General features: G+C 38.4%; 1 protein-coding gene across 5 annotated transcripts in view; it reads right to left on the reverse strand.

Annotated features, from left to right (window-relative positions):
* Positions 1-9,892, reverse strand: part of SERAC1 (serine active site containing 1) — a 66,571-nt gene extending 56,679 nt beyond the window's left edge. For 4 of the 5 annotated variants that reach the window (XR_015251684.1, XM_086708241.1, XM_025925691.2 and 1 more), the window contains exon 1: positions 9,759-9,892. The gene's annotated coding sequence lies outside the window, so the exon portion shown is untranslated. Of the gene's footprint in view, positions 1-9,080; positions 9,142-9,758 lie in introns of all 5 variants that reach the window. The other variant, XM_086708240.1, reaches the window with a different exon arrangement.
* Between the last annotated feature and the right edge of the window lie 8 nt (positions 9,893-9,900).

Genomic DNA, 9,900 nt, shown 5'->3' on the forward strand with positions numbered 1-9,900 from the left:
GGAATACTTTACATATTCTGGATAAAAGATCTTTGTTACATGATTTGCAAATATTTTCTTCCAGTCTATGGCTTGTCTTCATTCTCTTGTATTTTTGGAAGAGCGGAAGTTCTCAATTTTGATGAAGTCAAATTAATCAATCTTTACTTTATGGATCATGCTTTTGGTATTGCATAAAAGAAGTCTTTGCCTAACCCCAGGTCACTAAGATATTCCCCTATAACTTTCTCTGCAAGCTTTATAGTTTCAGGTTTTTACATTGACTCATGATACATTCTAAGGGAACTTCTGTTTGGGGTGAAATTTTTTTGCATATGAATGTGCAATTGTTTCAGAATCAGTTGTTGAAAAGACACAATTTCCTCATTTAATTGCCTTTATTTACATCTTTGCCAAAAAATAATTGACCAAAATAATTGACCATGTGTATATGTTGTCTATTGCCATAATCTTTTTTCCATTGCCACACAGTGCTGATTATTGTAGATATACAATCTTAAAATCTGAACTTGTTCTTTTTTCAAATGGTTTTTGATACTCTAGTTGTTTGCCTTTCCATATAAATTTTAGAATCAGCTTATTTCTACAAAAAATTCTTCTGAGATTAATACTGAGTTTTCCAAGCCATGAACATAAATGATCTCTCCATTTGTTCTGTCATCTTTTATTTTTCCACCCATGTTTGGTTATTTCCAGCATACAAATATTACCATGTATTTTTAAAAACTTATACCTAAGTATTTCCTGGGTTTTGGTACAAATGTAAATAGTACTTCCAGGATCCTTTTTTTAAATTTCAATTTCCAATTGTCCTTTGCTAGTATACGAAAATTGCTGATTCTGTGTATTTCCTTATAACCTGTGACCTTGCTAAACTCATTAGTTCTGGGACTTCTTTGGCAGGGGTGGGAGACCGTTGGGGATTTTTGACATACACAATTATGTTGCCGGTGAAAACAGTTCAATTTCTTTCTTTCCAATCTATATGCCTTCTATTTTTTAATTTTGCTTTACTTCACAGGATAGGACCTCCAGAACAATACTGAATAGAAGTAGTGAGGCAGATCTATCCTTCTATCGCTCCTGATCTTAGGAGGAAAGCACTCAGTCTTTCATCATTAATGATGTTAGCTGTAGACTTTTTTGTAGATGTCCTTTATTGGTTTGAGGGCATTCCCTTCTATTCCCAAATTACTGAATTTTGACAAAAACATTTTGTTCATCTATTAAGGTGAACATTTGATTTTTCTGTAGTCTGTTAATATATTACTTGATTAATATTCCCAGGACAAATTGAAGTCATGATACACCATTATCCTTTTTATATATTGTTGGATTCAATTTGCTAATACTTTAAGGATTTTTATGTCTATGTTCATGAGATACTAGTCTCTAGTTTCATGTGATGTCTTTAGCTTTCACATCAAGGTAATGCTGGTCTTACAAAATGAGCTGGTAAGTGTTCCATGTTCTTCTATATTCTGGAAGAGTTTGTGTAGAACTGGTATTCTTTAAGTAGTATTCCTATATTATCTTTTTCAGGTCTTAGGGTCTAAAGTGCAGTCTTCTCTTTCATTCCTGATTTTGGCAATTTGTGTCTTCCCTCTTTTTCTCTTAGCTTCTCTGGCTAGAGGTTTATCAATTTTGTTGATATTTTCAAAGAAGCAGCTTTTAGTTTCACTGAATTACCTTGTTTTTCTATTATCAATCTCATTGATTTGTGCTCTTATCTTTATTAGTCTCTGCCTTCTGCTTGTTTTGATTTCAAATAGTTCTTCCTTCTCAAACTTCTTAAAATTGAAGTTTAAATCACTGTTCTAAGGTTTCTTTTCTGTTAGCTTATAACACTAAGAGTTTCCCTTTAAGTTCTGCTTTGCCCGTATCCTTCAAATTTTGATATACTAGTGTTCTTTCATTCAATTAAAAATATTCTTTTAAATTTTTTACAAGTTTTTTTAAAGTTTATTTATTTTGAGAGACACCAAAAGAGCACAAGCAAGGGGGAGGGGCAGAGAGAGAGAGAGAGAGAGAGAGAGAGAGAATCCAAGTAGGCTCCTTGTGGTCAGTGCAAAGCCTGACATGGGGCTCAAATTCACAAAACTGTGAGATCATGACCTGAGCCAAAATCAAGAGTTAGACACTTAACAGACTGAGTCACCCAGGTACCCCTAAAAATATTTTCTAATTATAGTGTGACTTCTTCTTTGACTCATGGCATATTTAGAAGTGTGTTATTTAATTACCAAGTATTTGGTAATTTCCAGATATCCCTGATTTTTAGCTTAATTCCACTGTGGCTGGAGAACAGGCTTTGTATACTTTGAATTCTTTTAAAACTTGATTTGTCTTATGGCACAGAATACAGTCTACCTTAGTGAATGTTCTACATGCACTTGCAAAGAATGTATATTCTATTGTTGTTGAGAAGAGGATTCTACACATCTCTATAAGGGAAAAATGGTTGATAGTGTTTTTTAGGTCTTCTCTTCCTTACTGATTTTATGTCAACTCATTCTGTTGGTTACTAACATGGAAGTACTGAAGGCAGGGGCTAGTCAGATCATGAAAGTCCTTTTTAGCTAAGTTAAGGAGTCTAAAGTTTACCCTGAGTTTTGGGAAGCTGTTGGGAGATTAACCTTAAGAAAATGGAGTAACATGATAAAAGTAATTTTTTTTTTAACTTGACAAAGTTGGAAATGAGTTGGAGAAAAGCCAAAGAAGCAATGGGGAAAACCAACAGGGAGACTTACAATGATAATTCAAATAGAAACATGTACTTGAATTAAAGCAATTGCTCTGAGAATGATGAAGAAACAGATTTAGGAACTATTAAGAGAATTCGATAACCACTTGAATAAGAGGTGGAGAGTCATGGATAACAGGGAGGAGACGGTTATGGTTGTTTCTGGTTTGGAATACTGAGTATGTAGGGAAAACATTTACCAAAATAGGGAAATACAGGAAGAGTAATTGATTTGAGAAGAAGGATGAATTCCCAATTTCAATATAAGGTTCTTATAAAATATTCATGTAAAAGGTCTATTAAATTATGTGGGTTTAGCAAACACGTCTAAGCCATACAAACTAATGAGTCATTAGTACATACTATGAATTAAAATCATATGTTGGGGTGAATTTATTGAAAAACAGTGTATAAAAAAGTGCTTCTCAAAATGTCATTTTAAGATTATCAGCAGATTATTAATATGCAGACTCTTAGGCACTATTTTAGATTGCCTTTCTGTTTTCAGTCTCACAAGGTTGAAACCAAGGTGTTAACAGGGCTGCAGTCCTTATTGAAAGCTCTGGGGGAGAATCCACTTCCAGGCTCATTCAGGTTGTTGGGGGAATTTAGTTCTATGCAGCTGTCAGACTGAGCTCCTTGTTTCCTTGCTAGTTGTTGTCTAGGTGCCACCCTTAGCTCTCACGGGCCACCCTCTGGTTTGGGCAGGTAGCCTTCTACATCTCAGAACCAGCAACAGCTTATGCTTTCCACATTGCCTTATCTCTGACTCTTCTGCTTTCCTATTCCACTTTTAAGGATCCATGTGATTATATTAGGCTCTCTCAGAGAATCTAAATTTAGTTTAAGTCCTATAACTTTAATTCCATCTGCTAAATATTTTTGCCACATACATAACATATTCACAAGTTCCAGAGATTGGGGCATGGACACCTTTGAGGGACCAGTGTTCTGCCTACCGTAAGCTACTATGAGCATTCTGATACAAGACTTTTTCTAGACATACATTTTCATTTTCATACATTTGGGTGAATACCTAGGACTGGAATTGCTGGGTCATCAGGCAGATATATGTTTAACTTTATAAGACACTGCCAGATATTTTTCCAACATGATTGTACCATTTTACACAGTAACCAATAATGAAGGAGCATGAGAGTTCAAGTGGTTCCACATCCTCACCACTATTTGATGCTGTCAGCCTTTCTGATTTTAGCAATTTTAGTGGGCACATGGTAGTATCTCCTTGTGGTTTTTTTTAGTTTATTTTGAAAAAGAGAGGGAGAAAGAGAGAGAGAGAGATTGAGACAGAGGGCAAGCAGGGGAGGGGAGGAGAGAGAGGGAGGCAAAGAATCCAAAGCAGGCCGCAGGCTCTGAGCTGTCAACACAGAGCCCGACACGGGACTCGAACTCACGAACCACGAGATCATAACCGGAGCCGAAGTTGGCACTTAACCGACTGAGCCACCCAGGCGCCTCAGTATCTCCTTGTGTTTTTAACTTGCAATTCCCTGAAAACTAACAATGCCGAGCACTTTTTCGTATTTGTGTTAGCCATTTACATTCATTTTTTTGTACGTGAAGTGTCTGCCAAGGCTTTTACTTATTTTTCACTTGGACTGTTTGTGTTTTTTAAATGAGTTATTAGCTCTCTACTCATTCTGGAACCAAATCCTTTATCAGCTATATGTACATATATACTGCAAACATCTTCTCCTAGTATGTGACTTATCTATTCATTCTCTTAAAGATACCCTTTGATGAACAGAAGTTTTAATTTTCAAGTCTCTTTTATCAAATCTTTTTTTATTGCATTCTGTGTCCTATCTTAGATATTGCTGCCTACCTCAAAGCCACAGAAATCCTGAGTTTGTTTTACCTTTTACTTATAGGTTTTTGATCCATCTCAAATTAGTTCTTGTATATTGGATGCAATAGTTTCGCTACCCACCCACCCGCACCACCATATGGATATCCAACAGTTCCAGCATTATTTGTTGAAAACCTTTTACTTTCCTCACTGAATTAACTTGTGCCTTGGTTGAAAAATCAATTGACTAAGTGTGGGCATATCTCTGGACTCTACTGTGTTTCATTGATCTATTTGTCCATCCTTATATAAATACCATACCTTGTCGATTATATTACAAATCTCGAAGCTAGGTAGTACAAGTTCTCTGTTTCTGTTCTTCCTTTTCAAGACTGACTATTCTAGGTCTTTGGCACTTTCACACAGTTTTAAAGTCAGCTTGTCAATTTTTGATTTTTAAAAAATCTTTGGGATTATGATTGTGATTGCATTAAATATGAAATGCTAATTTTAATAACAGGAGAAATTCTGAAAGACACAGAAAGTAAAAAGGGAGGGATTATGAGTACCAAATGAAACAAATATTCAAAAGCTCCATTAAATTTAACAACAGGGGGGTCACCAGGGCTTTCACCATTTTCACTGCCCTGGTTGAAGAAGAAACCAAACTGAAACTAAATATCCAATTTCCTCTTCATTCTTATTAATAAAACACCAGAATTGTAACTGGGCATACAGGTAACTGAATAAAGACTACCTGTCTTTCCCTCTAGTTAAGGTGACCACTAATTAAAAACAGGCTAATGGGCTGTAAGTGGATATGTCATGTGCAACTTCTGAAAAGTGTCCTTCAAAGAGCATGTGCCTTGGGGCACGTGGGTCGCTCATTTGGTGGAGTATCTGACTCTTGATTTCAGCTCAAGTTATGATCCCAGGCTCATGGGATGGAGCAGGTGAGCCCATGTTGATCAGGCTCAGTGTGAACCTGCTTGGGATTCTCTCTCTCCCTCTGCCCCTCTCCCCGACTCGCTCTCTAAAAAAGAATATATGCTTTTCATCTTTCCTTTTCCTTCTTGCTATGAGCAGGTGGCATATGAAATTAAAGCAGCCATCTAAACCATGAGGTAGCACGCTGAAGATGGCAGAACAGCAAGACAGAAGAGCCCAAGTCCCTGATGACCATGGAGCTGCCACACCAGCCAAGGCCTGCCCACCTATGGAATCATATGCAGAGTTAAGCCATTATTATCATCTATTTTCTGTGTAATGCAGCCAAATCCAATTCTAATAGATCAGTTTTAAATATATCTATATGCCAGTCATTCCAAAGTTGCACCTTCAGCCACAGTCTTTCCGACTCATCTATCCAACCACTACTGGAACATTTCCACTTGCATGTCAAACAGGTCTTTCAAACTTAACAATCCAAAACAGAATTCTCTATTTTTTCTTCCTATAGTCTTCCTCCACTCATCCTCTTCACTGTCACCAAACAGCAAATGGTTTTGGTGATAAATGATAAATGATCTACCTTGTAGTTCAAGCAAAATACCTAGATGTTGCCCCTGATTCCTTGTTTTCCCCTCACCCCCTATCCAAACCATGCACAATTCCTGCTCTCTGCCATCAAAACACATCCCAAATCCATCCTCCTTTCTTCATCTTCACTGTTACCCCTCTAGTTCAAGTCAACATTATCTTTCATTTGGAATAATGCAATAGCAACCTCAATGGTGCTTTTTGTAACTTAAGAAATCCTTCCCAGTGAGATGAAAAAATTCCAGAGATAGACAGTAGTGATAGCTACACAATAACATGAATGCCACTGAACTATATACCTAAAAGGAGCTAAAATGGTAAATCTTATGTGAAAAATAAAAACTTTCCTGGAAACAATACAGACTCCTATATATTTTTTTCTAAATATTATATAGATGTCTTTCATACGGCAGTCTTTAATCCATCTGGAAATCACTATTGTGAACAGACAATAATAAGAACCTAATTTAGTCTTTATTCTACATGGATACCATTTATTTCAGCATTATTTAGTGAATAGCATATGCTTTCCCTGGTTTTATAAGACCATTTCGTAGTATGCTAAGCTCCCATATATATGTGGGTGCATTTCTAGGCTTTATTCTATTCCATCAGACTACTTTTCTATGCCTGAATCAATACTAGTAATTAAGAATAAATAGTCTTAATTATTATAGCTTCATATTAAGTTCTGATATCTGGGAGGAAGGGACTTCATTTTTTTCAAAATTGACTTAGCTATTCTTAGTCCATTGGCTTTCCATATGTATTTTAGGTTCAGCATGTCAAGTTCTGTGAAAAATCACATGCAATTTTCATTGTAACTATACTGAATTTGTAGAATTGGGGGAAACTGACACCTTTATGATATTGAGTCCTCCCACCCATGAATATGGTATATCTCTTCATTTACTTGGGTCTTCTGTGTTTCAATAGAGCATTGTAATTTTCTCCCTAGAGGACTATACAGCTCTATACAGATCTATTTCTAGATACCTTTAGTTTTGAATACTCTTATGAATAGTAACTTTTTAAATTAAAATTCCTAGTTAGTTATTGCTGGTTTATAAGTCATTTTTTAATTCAGAAATCTTCCTGAAGCCCATTTTTTTCACTATTGGATAAAACTTCCTTTTTCCATTGATTTGTGATCTTTTCTCTTACCTCATAAATTCATGCATATGTATGCCTACATATGTACATACACATATACACACATATTTTTCTTTTGTTCCTGGGATGTTTATTCGATTCCATTGCTTTGTCTCATACTATTGTCACTCTGTTTTAAATGCTGCAGTTTTATATTTTTATAACATTACTCCTCTGTCTCAAACTTTTCTTAGCTCTTTGTTAGTTTACTCTGCCAGGTAAATATTACAATCATTTTGCAGATTCCTCACCAGAACCTACCTAAGTTATATGATTTGGGGGTTCGGAGGCCATTCTGACACCCTCTAACCAAAGCAGTCTTTCCAGTCACTATTACATCACCATCTACCTTCTTGTTAGCTGATTTTAGTCTTTCTCCTCCCACTGTAATTAGTTGTTTGTTCATCATTGTATTCCCAGTGTCTAGAACAGTGTCTGGCACATATCAAATGCACAAAAATGTTTGCTGAATAAATGGATGGAGATTTTAAATCTGGACAATTCAGGGAAACACCTGAAGAAAAGCAGGTTTTGAAGTAACTGCGAAGGATGAGAACTAGTTCACTTTGAGGAGGTGCTTCGAATTACACACAGGTGACTAATGTGTAGGCTTCGGGCCAAACGGTCAAGTAGAATGCATGCAAGGAAAAAAAAAAAGGAAAGAGAGAAAACATACTTGCAAATAATAAGTGTTGACAAGGATGTGGAATAAAAGGAACACTCAGGGAGACTGGGTGGCTCAGTGAGTTAAGCATTTGACTCTCGGTTTCCGCTCAGGTCAAGATCTCACAGTTTGTGAGTTCAAATCCCATGTTGAACCCTACATTGGGCTCCCTACTGACAGTGCAGAGCCTGCTTGGGATTCTCTCTCTCTCTCTCTCTCTCTCTCTCTCTCTCTCTGCCCCTCCCCCTGCTCATGCGCACATAGGCTCTCTCTCAAAATAAATAAATAAACTTTAAAAAAAAAAAAAAGGAACCCTCATACACTGTTGGTGGGAAAGCAAGCTAGTGCAGCCACTGTGGAAAACAGTATAGAAGTTCCTCAAAAAAAATACAGGATTACCGTTATCATCTAGTAATTCCACTACTGGGTATTCACCCAAATAAAAACATTAATGCGAAAAGATATGGGCACCCCTATGTTTATTACAGGCTTATTTACGATAGCCCAGACACAGAAGCAACACAGGTGTCCATCCACAGGTGAATGGATAAAGCAAACGAGATCTATTCATGGACTATTAGGCGTAACAAAGAATGGAATCTTGCCATTTGCAACAACAGAGATGGATCTAGAGAGTATAATGTTAAGTGAAATAAATCTGTCAAAGACAAATACCGTAAGATTTCATTCCTACATGGAATTTAAGAAACAAAACAAAGAAAAAAGACAAACAGACTTTTAAATATAGAGAACTGGTGGTAGCCAGAGGGGAGGTGGATAGGGGGATGGGCGAAATAGGTGAAGGACATTAAGTGTGCACTTACAGTGGTGACCAAAGTGTTGAATTTTTATACTGTTCACACCTAAAACTATAATGGCATTGTATGTTAACTATACTTGGATTAAAAAAAATCTTAAAAATTAAAAAAATGGGGGGGGCACCTGGGTGGGTCAGTCGGTTGAGCATTCGACTTCTGCTCAGGTCATGATCTCACGATCTGTGGGTTTGAGCCCCGCATTGGGCTCTCTGCTGTCAGTGCAAGGCCCGCTTCAGATCCTCTGTCCCCATCTCTCTCTGCCCCTCCCCCATCTGTGTTCGTTTTCTCTCTCTCTCAAAAACAAATAAACATTAAAAGAAATTAATAAAAAAAGACACTTTGGTAGAACCATACCTAGAGAGCACGCACGCGGAAGCAGCAATACCGAAACCAAAAAGAGGCAAAAATTTGAGGGCTAAAAAGAGGAAAATGGAATATAAGAGCTGGTTCATAAATCACACAAACACACGAAGTAATACTATGCAGCATTAACTTATTTGGGGAAGTACAATTTAACCTAAGGAACCTAAGCAAGAAGCTCATCCCTCCACTGGTAAAAAATAAAGTGAGAGCTCTATTAGACTATACATCAAAATTTGGGGAAAGAATTAATTTTAGAACCCTCTGGGGTCTTCCACTTTAAAATGACCGTTACCGGGTTTAAAAATCTAAAAGCATTCAATGTATTCAACCTCTCCGGTCAGAGCTAGAAGCTGTGGTTTGGCAGGTGCCGATTTGAATGAGGGGACTGTTTCCTACTCCTTCCCATCATCTTTCCGTGACTACCGAGGCGGGGCTGATGGTACCGGCAGGTGCTTTTTGGGCCTCAGAGAGGTGCCGGAGCTGGGCAGCGAGTGGGAACGAAGGGTCGGGCGGCCCAGGCTCAGAGAGAGGCCCTCAAGCCCGGCGGCGGGGCGGCGGGTCAGCAGGTCGGTCGGGAGCCGTGCCCCGGCGCCGCCCTCCCCACTCCCCGCCGTGCCGGCTTCACGGACACCCTCGCCCGCCCCCACGAGCCCGGGCTCCCCTTCCTACCTGCCGGCACGCGGACTCGGCCCGCCCTCAGCCGCTCACCGCCGACCCTGTCGGCAGGCAGCGAACCCTTCTCGGCGGTTCGCAGCTGGAGCCCTCCAGCAGCCTCCCGGCGGCACGTGATACCGCCCCCGCCCCCGCCCCC

This window comes from Puma concolor, chromosome B2, assembly GCF_028749965.1.
Source record: "Puma concolor isolate L17-30 chromosome B2, mPumCon1.1.hap2, whole genome shotgun sequence".
NCBI classification, from domain to species: domain Eukaryota; kingdom Metazoa; phylum Chordata; class Mammalia; order Carnivora; family Felidae; genus Puma; species Puma concolor.